Consider the following 16,513-nt stretch of genomic DNA (forward strand, 5'->3'; position numbering starts at 1 on the left):
AACTGCATATACAAGTGTCAAATTGAGGGGCAATCTAGGCTGGAGATATAGAGAAGCTGTCAGCAGGTAGATGGTATTGGAAGTCATAAAGGTACATACTGCTAACAAAGTGAGTGTGGATAAAGAGGAAATCCAAGGACTGAGCCCTCCCACCCTTGGGATTTAGAGGTTGAAGGGATGAAAAAATAAGTGCCAAAAGAGACAAATGAATGGACAGTGAAGTAGAAGGAAAAAAAAAAACACAATAATCAACAACAATAACAAAAGCAGGAGAATGTAAATAAAATACAAGCTAGAGATTAATTGGTTCCAGACACTTAAGGAAATGCTTATCCAGTCATTAGCTGACCACTAAGCAACTGAAAGGAGACTTCAGTGGCCACACATTAACAAAGAATTCAGACTTTGCAAAATTTGTTGGGGAAATCACTAAAAAATGTTATATAAGTGAGCCAAAGATGGCCTCTGTATATCAGCCCCTAGGTTGTTTCTTTCTTCCCTGGAGGCTGAGATTTGTTAGCTCAAAGCCCACTGGCACCACACCCAAGTTTTTACATATCCATTTATTTTAGAAATGGCCCAAACAAGCAAAATTTTGAACGATTTAGAACCTGTTTTGCATTCTCTGCAAAACCTCACTGGACAGTCATTACCCATCGGTAAGATAGAGCCTTGTGGTTCTAAGTCTCCAAGTTACTACAACCCTGGAGCACCCTGACCCAGACCCATTGTGTTGCTGAGCGAAGTTATCTAGACCGGTACCATCTGTTTTGAATAGTTAACATGAAAATTAACTAACAAAATGTGAATTGAAAATAGATAAAAAATAGGAGAAATTGCGCTGTGAAAAACAGTAAAAATCTGACCCACTTAAAGATATGTTTAAATGATCAATAAAAATATGATCCTTGAAATGAATATAATATATAAAACATTTTTTAAGGAGAAGGGTGAGCATGTGCGGGGAGGCAGTGGAGGCGTAGGGCGCTGTGGGGTATTAAGTCAATTAAAAATAAACTTTCTGCTAGAACTGCATACAGATGGAACGGATCTCTGTGATGGTAAGGTTTCCCATTCTGCAAGGACTACTGTACAGCTCACAAAACAAACAAAACATTTTTTGAAAGAAGAATATTGTAAAAAATAATTTTTAACATAAAGCCAGATCTAGAGCCACAGAATATATTAATAGCTAAAGCATGTTTTGTGCTGTGTGTCACATATCAAATACAGACAATTATAAGAACATACTATGAGCAACTCTACGCCAACAAATTTGACAATCTGGAAGAAATGGATGCATTCCTAGAGACATATAAACTACCACAACTGAACCAGGAAGAAATAGAAAGCCTCAACAGACCCATAACCAGTAAGGAGATTGAAACAGTCATCAAAAATCTCCAAACAAACAAAAGCCCAGGGCCAGACGGCTTCCCGGGGGAATTCTACCAAACATTTAAAGAAGAACTAATTCCTATTTTCCTGAAACTGTTCCAAAAAATAGAAATGGAAGGAAAACTTCCAAACTCATTTTATGAGGCCAGTGTCACCTTGATCCAAAAACCAGACAAGGATCCCATCAAAAAAGAGAACTACAGACCAATATCCTTGATGAACACAGATGCAAAAATTCTCACCAAAATACTAGCCAATAGGATTCAACAGTACATTAAAAGGATTATTCACCACGACCAAGTGGGATTTATTCCAGGGCTGCAAGGTTGGTTCAACATCTGCAAATCAATCAATGTGATACGACACATTAATAAAAGAAAGAACAAGAACCATATGATACTCTCCATAGATGCTGAAAAAGCATTTGACAAAGTACAGCATCCCTTCCTGACCAAAACTCTTTAAACCCTTTACATAGCTGTGGAACATTTTTTTTCTGAGGTTGTTTATTATATAATTTCCATTAGTAAACATTGATTTTTTTTTTAATCCTTTTGGACACCTAAAACTCTTGAGAGTCCCTGAAACCTGGGCATCATTCTTAATCTTTTTATTCTGAACTATCCAATCAATTGTTGACTTGTTTTGTCATTCCAAAAATATTGCTAGAATTAGTCCTGGCCGTTATCCTGGTCCAGACCAGCGGTCTCTCTTACCTGAATGCTTACAGCAGCTCCTTGACTGGTCTCCCTACACTCCGCTTCCCAGGCGGGTGCTGTGGTTACTGCAGTGAGTAACACAGGCGAGGTATAATATTTGTTGCTTAAAAGACATGTATGGGAAACAAAATAGGGACCCATAAGAGGATGAATTCACATATAAATCTCAAAACAGAAATCCTGAAAAAAGAAATCCTGACTATAATGTCAACATATCAGCAGCTCCTATTTATTTTGAGAATACAAGAATGGTCTAACATTGGGCAGTGGATCAGTGCTGTTTGTTACATGAACAGGCTAAAGGAAGAAAATAATATGATTGTGTCAAAAGGAATCTAACAGAACTATTCAAAATAAGGAAATTATTAGAACTATGGTAATTAAAGAGTTTGCACCAAATTATGATGAAGAATGTCTCTGTCAGAGTGAGGCATGATAAAAAATTCTAGAGGTTTTTACCCTAAACCCAGCAGGAGAAGAGAAATCATAAAGATCAGAGCAGAAATCAATGAAATAGAAACCAAAAAAACAATAGAACAAATCAACGAAACTAGGAGCTGGTTCCTTGAAAGAATTAATAAGATTGATAAACCCCTGGCCAGACTTATCAAAAAGAAAAGAGAAAGGACCCAAATAAATAAAATCATGAATGAAAGAGGAGAGATCACAACGAACACCAAAGAAATAAACCTAACCAAAGAGGCTAAGAATCTATACACAGAAAACTATAAAGTACTCATGAAAGAAATTGAGGAAGACACAAAGAAATGGAAAAATGTTCCATGCTCCTGGATTGGAAGAATAAATATTGTGAAAATGTCTATGCTACCTAAAACAATCTACACATTTAATGCAATTCCTATCAAAGTACCATCCATTTTTTTCAAAGAAATGGAACAAATAATCCTAAAATTTATATGGAACCAGAAAAGACCTCGAATAGCCAAAGGGATATTGAAAAAGAAAGCCAAAGCTGGTGGCATCACAATTCCGGACTTCAAGCTCTATTACAAAGCTGTCATCATCAAGACGGCATGGTACTGGCACAAAAACAGACACATAGATCAATGGAACAGAATAGAGAGCCCAGAAGTAGACCCTCAACTCTATGGTCAACTAATCTTTTTGACAAAGCAGGAAAGAATGACCAGTGGAAAAAAGACAGCCTCTTCAATAAATGGTGTTGGGAAAATTGGACAGCCACATGCAGAAAAATGAAATTGGATCATTTCCTTACACCACACATGAAAATAGACTCAAAATGGATGAAGGACCTCAATGTGAGAAAGGAATCCATCAAAATCCTTGAGGAGAACACAGGCAACAACCTCTGCGACCTCAGCTGCAGCAACATCTTCCTAGGAACATCGCCAAAGGCAAGGGAAGCAAGGGCAAAAATGAAGTATTGGGACTTCATCAAGATCAAAAGCTTTTGCACAGCAAAGAAACAGTGAACAAAACCAAAAGACAACTGACAGAATGGGAGAAGATATTTGCAAACGACATATCAGATAAAGGGCTAGTGTCCAAAATCTATAAAGAACTTAGCAAACTCAACACCCAAAGAACAAATAACCCAATCAAGAAATGGGCAGAAGACACGAACAGACATTTCTGCAAAGAAGACATCCAGATGGCCAACAGACACGTGAAAAAGTGCTCCATATCACTCGGCATCAGGGAAATACAACTCAAAACCACAATGAGATACCACCTCACACCAGTCAGAATGGCTAAAATTAACAAGTCAGGAAATGACAGATGCTGGCGAGGATGTGGAGAAAGGGGAACCCTCCTACACTGTTGGTGGGAATGCAAGCTGGTGCAACCACTCTGGAAAACAGCATGGAGGTTCCTCAAAATGTTGAAAATAGAACTACCCTATGACCCAGCAATTGCACTACTGGGTATTTACCCTAAAGATACAAACATAGTGGTCCGAAGGGGCACGTGCACCCGAATGTTTATAGCAGCAATGTCTACAATAGCCAAACTATGGAAAGAACCTAGATGTCCATCAGCAGATGAATGGATAAAGAAGATGTGGTATATATACACAACGGAATACTATGCAGCCATCAAAAGAAATGAAATCTTGCCATTTGCGACGACGTGGATGGAACTAGACGGTATCATGCTTAGCGAAATAAGTCAATCAGAGAAAGACAACTATCATATGATCTCCCTGATATGAGGAAGAGGAGATGCAACATGGGGGGTAAGGGGGTAGGAGAAGAGTAAATGAAACCAGATGGGATGGGGAGGGAGACAAACCATAAGTTATTCTTAATCTCACAAAACAAACTGAGGGTTGATGGGGCAAGGGTGTTGGGGGAGGGGGGGTGGGGTTATGGACATTGGGGAGGGTATGTGCTATGGTGAGTGCTGTGAAGTGTGTAAACCTGGCGATTCGCAGACCTGTACCCCTGGGGATAAAAATATATGTTTATTAAAAATAAAATAAATTAAAAAAAAGAAGCTGGTTTTGGAGAATGAACAGAAATTTTCAAGAAAAAAAATTTTCAGGAAATTTGATTGGGAAATAACACTCAAAGCAAAAAAGAATAGCAAGTGTAATATCAGAAACAAAAAAAAGTTCTAGAGGTTTTTAAAAAAATTTTTTAGAGGTATTTTTATAAAAAGGGACCAAAAGAATGCAAACTGTTAACACTTATTCATATAAATGTTTATTGTTAAAACTTTTTAAAGATTTTATTTATTTATTTGACACAGAGAGAGAAAGAGAGAGAGATCACAAGTAGGCAGAAAGGCAGGCAGAGAGAGAGGGGGAAGCAGGCTTCTTGCTGAGCAGAGAGCCCGATGTAGGGCTCAATCCCAGGACCCTGAGATCATGACCTGAACTGAAGGTAGGGGCTTAACCCACTGAGCCACCCAGGCGCCCAGAGTTATTTTTAACATCTTAACTATGCTGTAGGTCATGGTGGAGTCATAACAATGCTTCATATTGCAGACTGTTTAAGGGGGAGCAGAGCACTTCACTGTAACTTTATCTCATCTAAGTCTGTGACAGTCTGAGACATGTTAGGGGGCAGTGTGGTTTCTAACGCTGAAGGCAGCAAGACTGTTCAGGGACACCTGAGCCCTGACTGTGCTTCCTTCTCTCATATGGGACTTGTCTTGTTGGTACTGCATTTGATTCAGAAATGAAGAAATCCTGGTATTTGTAAACATTTTCTTAAAGAGATGCACAAAGTTCACTCAAGTATGCTTTTCTGGCTTAAGAGTATAATAAAAATTTGTTTTTTTTCCTTAGTCCTTTTAGCAGTCTGTCTGGAAGGAATGTCAGTGTTAGCTAAAGCAGTCTGCCCCACGAGGAACACAGGGATAAAGGAGAAGCAGAATAGAGTACTGCTTTCACTCCTGCTCTGTGTGAGAGCCTCTAGCAGGTGCATGTTTTGGTATGTAGGGACTTTTCTTGTTGTTTAGTAATATACATTGATATTATTGTCTCTATTTTTCTGTCTTTATTTTTTTTTATAGACAAGGAAACTGAAGTTCAGAGAGATTAGGTAGGAGAACCAGGACTAGAAGGTATGACACCAACACTATGGGTGGAACATAGAGAACAATTTTTCCAAGCATTACTCAAGAGACTTCCCAGTGAAACCTTTAGGTTAGCTAGCACATAAAAGAAACAAACCAAGGGGCACCTGGGTGGCTCAGTGGGTTAGAGCCTCTGCCTTTGGCTTGGGTCATGGTCCTGGGGTCCTGGGATTGAGCCCCGTGTCGGGCTCCCTGCTAGACGGGAAGCCTGCTTCCCCCCCTCTCTCTCTCTGCCTGCCTCTCTGCCTACTTGTGATCTTTGTCTGTCAAATAAATAAATAGAATCTTAAAAAAAAAGAAAAAGAAAAGAAACAAACCAAGAGTACTAATTCACACTTGAATTAAAGTTTTAAAAATGTCTGAACGCTGTAAATGCTGCCTTGCGCATTCTAAAAGCTTTTTCCTATGAGGGCAAGACCATATGCATCAAGATGATACATTAGGTGTTCTCTTTTTCCCCAAATGATAGCAGAGAACTTGAAGAAAGAGCTTTGGCATTTGTACTTTTGATTGATGCTCCATTTAAACTGGGACTTTTTTTGTCTGAGGCATGCTGGCTACCTGCACTATTTATAAAGAGAGGGCAATTCCATCAAAGATAGGCCAAGGAAGAGAGTTTGGAGTGAGTGTGCAAATACATTACCACAAATCAAATAACAATACAATAATAGTATAACATTTTTGGAAAGCTCCTAATGAAAAACCAGTGGGATGGAGGCAACAACATATTTCAGTAGCCCAAAACCTTTACTCTGAAAAAAGATTCTACTCCAGAGTTTGGATTCAACAAAATCTTTTCAAGCCAATACCAGCATAGATGAACTTTTTCTAATTCATGCCTTCAAAGTTATAAATAGACAGTCCAGAATAGAGTACATCTTTGTTTGGTTAAATTCTATTAAATGGAGTAAGTCCTGACTTTACTGATCCAAGGGCCCCTCCTGTGGCAGCCCTAGAGCTGAGGCGCCTAGCCCACTGCCTGTTCTTGAGTCAATGGCAATTGAGATATTAGCTGCTTCTTCAGCTTTCCAGGTTGTCACAGTCTTATCTAAGGACTTTGAAGAAAAAACTCCAGAGGAGCAATGTCATGTCCATTTTTTCCAAATATTGAAGCCCACCAGGTCACCCCAAAATCTGCATTTCCAGATTATCTCCCAAAGTCTGCGTGCAACCCATGGCCTACTTTGGGTAGAACCTAGCTAACTGCTGAGGGCAGAGTTGACCCGGGAGAAGCCTGCTCACTCCAGAATTTCAGGGCCCTAAACAAGGCCTGCCTCTTTGCTTTTGTATCCCCCTTGATATTTCTCCAACTTCAGGGTTGCCTGAAATCATTCAGTCATTCAGTCATTCAGTCAAACTGATCCTTCAATCAGTTTACTCCTTGAACTTGGCTTCTATTAAAATACAATACCACTGGTGGAGTTAGTAGCAGCTTGCAACTTAATGTGAAGATGAGTTTTTTTGCTTTTTGTTTTTTTAAAGATTTTATTTATTTTTTTGACAGAGGTCAAAACTAGGCAGAGAAGCAGAAGCGGTGGGAGGAGTGTGGGGGGGGAGGCAGAGAGCCCAATGCAGGGCTCGATCCCAGGACTCTAAGATCATGACCGGCGTCAAAGGCAGAGGCTTAACCCACTGAGCCACCCAGGAGCCCCAAGTGTGAAGATGTTTATCAGATTCCCTTAGGAAGAAAGTTGTGATGGAGCAGAACAATACCTGTGCCCCTTCAGGGAAGCAGGAAAGCAATGAGGAGGAGCAGAAGTTTCCAGGAGGGGAAGCTGGGAATATGGACATCTTTGGATTACACCGTTTTCTCCAGCTGCCCTTAGTCTTAAATGTTAAAATGCTCTCCATGTCTATCATGAAATCTTACCTACTTACCTGATTAACTATTCCAATAAAAAAACCACATCAAATTTGTATGTGCCCAATATTTCTCTATCTTGACCAAATAAAGGAAATGAATCACTTTGCAAAGCACACAGAGACCAGCCAAAGCAATCTGCAAATTGTGTAACTCTGTCCCAGCTCTCGGCTTTATGTATTCAGCAAGGACTTTAAGAGAACCTCATTCTTGTTCCCCCTCTCAAATGCACACGCCCAGATTTTTTTGGTAGATTTGCAACCTGTAGTTTGGGAAACAGGGAGGGAATAGTAACTCCATTTGTTTTGTGCTTTTTCCTAGTGTTTTGTCCTCATATTGAGATACACTGGAATAGACTTTTGACCAGGCAAATATAGAGGGTAAGACAGTAACTCTTTTCCTTGTACACACGCACAGAGGCTCATAAAAACCATGTTGACAAAGAGTTGGTGGCCCTTGTAACTGTTTTTAGCATGGAATGAAGAAACCTGGGGGACAGGAGAGGGAACTGATTTTCCTGAGTCACTCAGCCAAGCTCTTGGCAAAGCTTGGAACTAGGCTCTGGTTTCAGATATTCTGTTTTATTGTTGTTTACTGAGTTGTACCAACTGTGGAGACTTACTCTACTTTCTGTTTCTGAAGCTGTTTTAAAAGCAGACAAAGTAAGCAGGTATATTATCTTTGCTAAGAGATGGTGTGATGTTCTCTCAAACTATACTTATCACTGAATTCAAGTACAGGATCTTTATAAAGTCTCTGTGCCATTATTAAACTTTTAACTTCAAAAGCATACGAGGTAGACATGATAGTATACTGTAAATGGAATTTAAAGGCAAATTCAATTTTCTTCTTAGAGCTGTCATGAACTTCAATTCTGCTGGCCATATTTCATTTGTCACAGGATCTGAAATGAGTACATATTGTGTGCAGTTGTGCAATGTAGTTGTCCTAAAGTTTAATACATTTACCTTTGAGTACCGTTTACAGATTGTTTCTCTAACACGTACAACCCGAGTTATTAAAGTTTAAAAGTGCACAAGGCCCTTATGAAGACCCTGTTTGTAGCTCAAGTACAGAGCACAGGAATTCTGGCTAAATTACCTCTTTTGCTGACAGCCCATTTTCCTTTAGGCTGCAATATCAAGAGAACTGTATGTTTCTTTTCAATGAAAAGGAGAAATTCTTAAAGTCTAGTGAATAACTGGTGCTAAAAGGCATGGCTTCCTTTTTAAAGTGCTTCCTGCTTAGAACACACACATAACGTCACGATCTGACATAGGGAGACTAGGTATTGACAGAAGGCACTGAAGAAAAGTACAAGCGGTAAATCAGATGATTAGAAGCCGACTGTTCTGTAGATGCGTGCCATTCAGCAGCTACCAAATTAGATTTTAGCATTTCTTCAAGCCCTGTGCAAGCGCATATTGTGTTTCCTGAACATTCTTCATTCATAAGGATACAGTTCTCCTCTGAATTCCTCTTTAAAGTGGTTCTGAACTCAGGATCATTGGGCCAATTCATGGAAGAGTTGGCCTAGAACCCAGGACTTATTCTCTTTCTGCCAGACCCTGCCTTAGTCCTGATTTTCAAAGAAATGAAAAAGTAACATTTTTGTGGCTCCTTAAAAGTGTTGTGGGCCCAAGGCATTGTGCCTACAGTGCTCACTGGATACCTCAGCCTTGGCTAGAAACTGTCAACTCTTCTAGTGGAGGGGGACCCCCGCCAGCCAGGGGAGAGCCCAGAAGCATGGATCCAGTACCTGAGGGCTGAGCCTAAATCCCCCCATCAAGTTCTTATTTATAAAGAGAAATACAAGCTGTGCCCCTACGGCTCTAACTCCTTCAGTGACCCCCAGCACCTGTGAACCAAACTAATGTCTCCCACTTTTAGGTATCATGTCTAGTTGGGCTCCTCAATAGACTTATTTTATTTTATTTTGGCGGGGAGAGAGGGGAAGAGAAAGAGGGAAAAGGAGAGAAAGAATCTTTTTTTTTTTTTTAAGATTTTATTTATTTATTTGTCAGAGAGAGCGAGGGAGAGAGAGCGAGCACAGGCAGACAGAATGGCAGGCAGAGGCAGAGGGAGAAGCAGGTTCCCCGACGAGCAAGGAGCCCGATTCGGGACTCGATCCCAGGACGCTGGGATCATGACCTGAGCCGAAGGCAGCTGCTTAACCAACTGAGCCACCCAGGCGTCCCGGAGAGAAAGAATCTTAAGCAGGGGCTCCAACTCACAGTCCTGAGCCGAAATCAAGAGTCGGGTGCCCAACGGACTGAGCCACCCAGGCACCCCTAGACTTTTTTTTTTAATTAGAATTTTATAATTTTATCATTTAAAAAAATCTGGTAATAGAAATCATCGATGGAGTTCATATTGGAATTTCCCATTGATAAAGTTGACTCTAGGCATATAATGTGTATAGCACGTTCATATAATTTGGGATCTGTATCTACTAGAGCAGGACCATATTATACTTTTAAGAGTCTGTTGGCTTCACATATGAAAGACAAGTTGGTTTTCATTTAATATGATCTACTTGGACCATAACCTACTGTCCCTTCTCACTCTGTATAATTTGGGTATTTACTTTGAAGAATAGAAATAGGAGGCCGCACTTTTTTCTTCTCTGTAGAAAATTCTGCCTTTTTCGGTTTGAAGGAGTGTGAAGAGGAGAGTGTTTTGGATATCATCCATGAAGGATGAATCAAAGTAGTGGCTTTTTTTTTTTTAGCAATGATACACTTAGGTGAGCTCTTCTACCACCCTCTAGCACCCCGTTTGCTGACTGCAAACAGTGAAACCCCCAGGCGTCTCTCTCTGCAGCAGCTTCTGTTCCTCCCCACTTGCCCTGCTGTGCCCTAGTCTCTAGTGCTTATTGGTAGGGAGTGCCCTTGCCAGGACTCTGCCTACCACTGCCCATGCGAATTTCTAACACATTCAACTTTGTTTCTTTCTTTTTTTTTAAGGTTTTTTTTATTCATTTATTTGTTGGAGAGAGACACAGAGAGAGAGGGAACACAAACTGGGGGAGTGGGAGAAGGAGAAGCAGGCTTCCTGCCAAGCAGGAAGCGGGATGTGGGCCTTGATCTGGGATCATGACCTGAGCCAAAGGCAGATGCTTAACAACTGAGCCACCCAGGTGCCCAACTCCGTTTCTTTTTTTTGTAAGTTTCTGGCAAAGGCATTTTGTAAATGTACATAGTTGAGGAAATAAGGGGTCAGTGGGGAACAGTATTTTGTCTTCCTCCAGATGCATTCCAGTTTCAGGGAAATGGATATTCTTACACTGTTAGCAGGAGTGCAAGGTATTACAATGGTTTCGGACAACCATTTAAAAATACATTAAAAGCTTTAAAAATGTAAATGCTCAAATTGTACACGTATCATGATGAGCACTGAGTAACATATAGATTTGTTGAATCACTATATTGTACACCTGAGACTAATGTTAACACTGTATGTTAATAATAATGGAATTAAAATAAAAAACTTAATTTAAAAAAATGTAGGGACTGGGGCGCCTGGGTGGCTTAGTGGGTTAAGCCTCTGTCTTTGGCTCAGGTCATGATCTCAGGGTCCTGGGATCCAGCCCCGTATGGGGCTCTCTGCTCACCAGGGAGCCTGCTTCCCCCGCCCCCTCTCTCTGCCTGCCTCTCTGCCTACTTGTGATTTCTCTCCATCAAATAAATAAAATCTTAAAAAAAAAAAAAAAAAGTAGGGACGCCTGGGTGGCTCAGTTGGTTAAGCATCTGCCTTCAGCTATGGTCATGATCTCAGGGTCCTGGGATTGAGCTCTGCAGCAGGATTCCTGGGGAATAGGGAGCTTCTCCCTGTTCTTCTCTACTTCTCCCTCTCCCTGCTGTTCTACCTGCTTGTACTTGCTCTCTCTCTCTCTCTCTGACCAATAAATAAATAAATAAAATCTTTTTAAAATGTAAATATTCTTTTTGACCCCAGTAATTCTACTTTTAGGAATATACCTTAAGAAAATTATCTTGGACATATGTAAATAATTTTGTTTTGGGTTGGTGACTTTTTGCAATGAAAGTTGGGAATAGTCTAAATGACTAACAGAGATACTGATTAAATGCTAATATTCCCAGATAGCAAAGTATCATAAAGCCATTAAGATAATATAATGAGCACAGGGTGTTATATGCAACTGATGAATCACTTGAACTCTACCTATGAAACTAATATTACACTATATGTTAATTAAATGAATTTAAATAAAATAAAAATTTTTAAAAATACTAGTTATAGAACCTAATCCTTAAAAAGTACAATAGATAAATATATAAAATATTAATTAGTAGAAAAAGATAATCAAACCTGCAAGCACAGCATTATGTGAAATTTTTTTAAAATTTGAAAAGGATATATGTGTATTTATATGTAGATAGAAGTATATATTTATGTTTTTGTACCAAGAGAAGTATATGTATCTTATGTATATAATTGAATGCCAAATGCTGTTTTTTAATATCTAAAATTTTTAGATGTTAAAATAAATTTGGGTATCACCATCCAGTGAAACTCTATACAGTCAAATGTATATCCATGCAAAGAGATGTTGATTAGCATGGAAATATCTTCAACATATATTAAAAGAGAAAATACAGCTGAATGGATTAGAATGATTTCATTTTATGAAATAATGTGTGTACATATTTATGCATGTTTTATATACCTGTAGTTTGACAGAGGGAAACGAGAAATGTATGCTTCTGATTTTTAACAATTTAAGAGAGGTATATATAGGAAAATATTCATAGCTGTTATCTTAAGTAGTAAGATTATGGGTGATTTTCTCTTTCCTTTGTGTATTTCTGGACTTCATATATTTTCTTACACACTGATTCCTTTTGTGTTATCAGAGACATAAAAATGATTTATTATAAAATGTAATATCTGCACAGTAGTGGAGAGCTTCCCAGTTATATCTGTCCTGAGCCAGAGGGGAAATGTAACTATGGTGAAGCTATGTTCCTTCCCACCATTTTCTGTGTGATATTTCAGTTAGGAATATTTTCAGCTACAAGTAACAAAAACCTAACAGTTAAAGACTGTAACAACATTTGTTTATCCATTATGCCTATGGGTGGGCAGTTTCAGGGTTGGACTGGCAGTTCAGCTATTACCAGCTTCCTTTCTTTCCGTTCTGTGATCCTGAGAGTATTGGTTTTTTTATCTGCATTCGTGTCCTCACGTGGTTTTAAGAGCCAGTCTCTAAGTTTTCCGGTGGAGGCACAAGGAAGAAGAACGAGACCACATTGACATGTCTGCAGAGCTAGTGTTTCTGGGGCAGGGGAGAGGGGGCTTGGGAACAGTGTTGAATAAGCCAGTCAGAAATGTCGGCCGTAGGTGAGAAAGGGCTGTTGAGCTTGTTGAGACATATCATAGGCTGATTATTATTTATCTCATTATAGCTTTCTCAGTCTTATACTTCTCTACGGAAAGTAAGTAAAGTTTTAGTAAATATAATTCTCTAAGATGCCGGCACTGAGTTGTTGGTTTTTTAGGCAGCGTAAGTTTTCCTTTCTTTGTGTTTAGGGGAGTTTGGAGTATGCTGTGCAGAAGACAGCTGAAACTGAGTTGAGTTTTCAAACATTCACCACCTTTATCTCATATAAGCATGTGAGATAAGTATGTATGGTTAATAACTAAGTATGAAACTATTCTGCAAATTTTATATATGGTAACACTAAAGGCCATAGAAACTAAACGATAAGACAAATGGTCATAAATCAGGACATTTTTACAGTGTTGAAGGATGATTAACGATGAGCCAGACACAGCACATTGGGTCCTTAGTACTTGCTACAGATGAGACACGATAGATCTATTGAGTCTGATTCCACTTTGATTACTGGTCTAATGGCAAAAGAACATCTTCTTTCTTTTTTTTTTTTTTTTTTAGATTTTATTTATTTATTTGAGAGAGAGCAAGAGAGACTGAGAGAGGACATGAGCTGGAGGTGGGGACCAGAGGGAGAGGCAGACTGCCGGCTGAGCAGGGAGCCCGACCCAGGGCTCCATCCTGGGACCCTGGGATCATGACTGAACAGAAGGCAGACGCTTAATCAACTGAGTCCCCCAGGCGCCCCAAAAGAGTATTTTAAAAATAAAAGACATACAGTCCGCAACACATTTTGGGGATCTAAGAATTTCATTTCATTGTGGCCATAACCACTTCAACCCCCACCTTTCTCTGGTGTCAGTGTTGCCTTGAGTTAAGCAATTTTGCCATATGCTCCCATCTGTAAAATAGGCATTACTTTATATATTGCCTGCCTTAGCTAATGTTATTTGAATTAAGTTGGTGATGTGCATAAAGGCCTCAAAATGAAAAGTTCTAGGCATTAATATTTGTTCTTCTAATGGTGTATTTAGTGTGCAGTGACTATTCCAACAAAACAAAATGAAGGAAAAAACCCTAATAAGAGTTGAAATTCCCTATAATAGGTAGTTGGTGACGTTACTGGCTAAGTGGTTATGAGTCATTTTAGTATTCTCCCAGGTGTAATTCTCACAGAAAATAAAAATTAAGTGAGTTTCACTTAGAAACTGGATTTAGAATTTAATTGACCTACAGGCTTTGAATATTCAAACAGTAAGATTTTACATTTGCTGTATTACTCAATTCGTCCTAGGTTAATATTCCTCCTTACTTTTCCCTGTCATATCCTACAGGTAACCACTGTTGAATGAATGAATTATACTCCATCATATATATTACTTATTTTCAATGAAAATGCTTCCTCAGCATTTATGAGCTATCTCTCTGCACAGTATAAATCTTTTTATCATGCCAGTCTGCATTAAAACTTACCGCAGTGGTACCTCCTTTACTTTCTTTGGAAATCCTAATGAAAATGTGTTAATATAACAAACATAATACAACCCTTTATGTGTATGTTTACATAATACTTAATGCCATCTTCAAAGCATTTTTCAAATCTGTTCATTTGATCTTCATTTGTGTGTGTATCTCTCCTATAAAAAGTATCTGAATCATATATATTTATAGCATTTTTCCTTGCCAAATGAAAAAAATTCTACAGTCAATTCATGATTTATAAAGTCTTTAGAAAAACACAATATTTTCATAATATTAACTTATGCTGAGAGGCAGGCACTAAGTGGTTGACCCAAGCCTTCCTCTTTGGGGAGAGCCACGCATAGAAACTGAGTGAAGTTTTGGTTTGCTGACACTGAGCTTGGCATGAGCAGCTACTGCTTGGGCCTAATATGGTTATTTTAACATGACTTCTGGGTGAACAAGTGACTCTAGAATAAATTCTACATCTCCCAGTTCCATGTTGCTAAGTATGTGACTAAATGCTGGCAAATAAATAAATTCTGGACTCTTGGTTAAGAGCCAAAGATGCTGGATGCATTTAATTTAGAGAAAACGCCAGTAAATTTTCCAACCTCCAGTGAGAGAGTGTGGCCAAACGGAAGAAGAACTAGTTGGTTGCGGTAGCTATAAAGGAAGGCATTGGAATCTCTGATCCTGATAGTTTTTAAAATAAGGAGAGCCAATATAAAATATGAAGATTGATTATGAAGATTTTATAAAACATTTGTATCACTTATTATATACATATTCTTCTAAACAGTTTCTGTAATTTACACACGTGTACATCAATTCTGAATGCCTTCTCTGCCTTTTTTTCAACCTTGTCTGTATGGAAACTCTTACCCCTCTTCGAAGATCTCACTCCAGTGTCTCTCTGTCATGAAACTCCTGAACCCTCACTCTGCCCCTTTTCTGAGTGCAGTTGACTAGAGGGAGTTTGGAAATTTGTGGCCCTCATAGACCTTTCTAGTCAAGACAGAAGTCAGTGCAAGGTGCCAATAGTCGGATGGGTTGTTGGGTTGTAACCAACAGTTCTCTCTTTAGAGAAGTCACCTACTGACTTTGCTGTCTGTAGCCAGCACACATCAGTGTTGATTCTTTGACGTTTGTCCTTAAAAAGGTGAGGAAAACATCCCTAGCACAGTACTCAGAACAATTGGAAAAAGTGGGAATTTGACCCTGCTCTTCATAGTTCCCTTGAGAATTTTTAGTAGTCTTATTGTGCCACCTTAGTGCTTTGGCTTTGACCTCTGTGTATCCCAAGGTCAGATCAGCTTTGCTCACAGCTTATTGATTAAAGCCTTCAGACCATCTAGAGCCTGATCTTTAACTGGTCTTCAGGACATGCACCCATACCTGCATCTTTGTTTCTTCGCTTTGCAGGGGCTGGGGGCTCCTTTTCAAACCTGAGTTTCAAAAGATGGTAGCTAGAATTGATGCTGAAGTAGAGTAACAGGCTTTGGATTGGAGCGGCATCCTAATACAGGTGAAAAGCATGTATTGATTACCAAAAGAAAGTTAAAATAAAAGCAATTTTTCTCCCCATTTCGGCACACTGCAGCTTTTGGCCTATCCACTCGTAGCTAAAAAAGCATTCTTTCCTGATAATCAAGCTTCAGCTGTCTGAATTTCAGGCCGAGCCTCTCCTCCTGAGCTCTGCTGAAGAGCTGCTTTAATTAACCATTATACCACAGATGTTATTGATTTTTTTTTTTTTTCAAATCTGGTTGAAACATCATTGTGCTGGATCATGGCCAAAACGAAGGCCTGAATTTGTGTGTGTGCGCTGCTTTTACTCCTTCTGCATACCTTATTAGTCTCCATGTCTGTTAAGTGCAATCCGTAGTATTAACTCAGAAAATATAGAATTGATTTTTAGCCTAGCAGCTGTGATCTAAGGGCTCCTAATTTGAAATCTGAAAACCTTAGTTGCTGAGGAAGTCTTTCTGCTGTTACTCTACACTTCCTTGAAGTAAGCTTTTTATTCTTTAATTTAAAAAAGAAATCTCCCTCTGCATTTTATTCCTCTCTTGTTTCTTTCACACACATTTGGAAGTGTCACAGGAACATGACCCATTCTCTGCATTTTGGACATGTTTGTGGTGAAAC

General features: G+C 39.1%; 2 long non-coding RNA genes across 2 annotated transcripts in view; both read left to right on the forward strand.

Annotated features, from left to right (window-relative positions):
* LOC125104203 (uncharacterized) overlaps nt 1-13,178 on the forward strand; it is a 34,424-nt gene extending 21,246 nt beyond the window's left edge. Inside the window, exon 3 of the long non-coding RNA XR_007128613.1 lies at nt 13,096-13,178. This is a non-coding gene — a long non-coding RNA (uncharacterized LOC125104203). The remainder of the gene's footprint in view (nt 1-13,095) is intronic.
* The window catches only part of LOC125104205 (uncharacterized), a 160,626-nt gene that overhangs the window by 113,401 nt on the left and 30,712 nt on the right, over nt 1-16,513 (forward strand). The window lies entirely within an intron of this gene.

The sequence above is a fragment of the Lutra lutra genome, chromosome 7 (genome assembly GCF_902655055.1).
Source record: "Lutra lutra chromosome 7, mLutLut1.2, whole genome shotgun sequence".
NCBI lineage: Eukaryota > Metazoa > Chordata > Mammalia > Carnivora > Mustelidae > Lutra > Lutra lutra.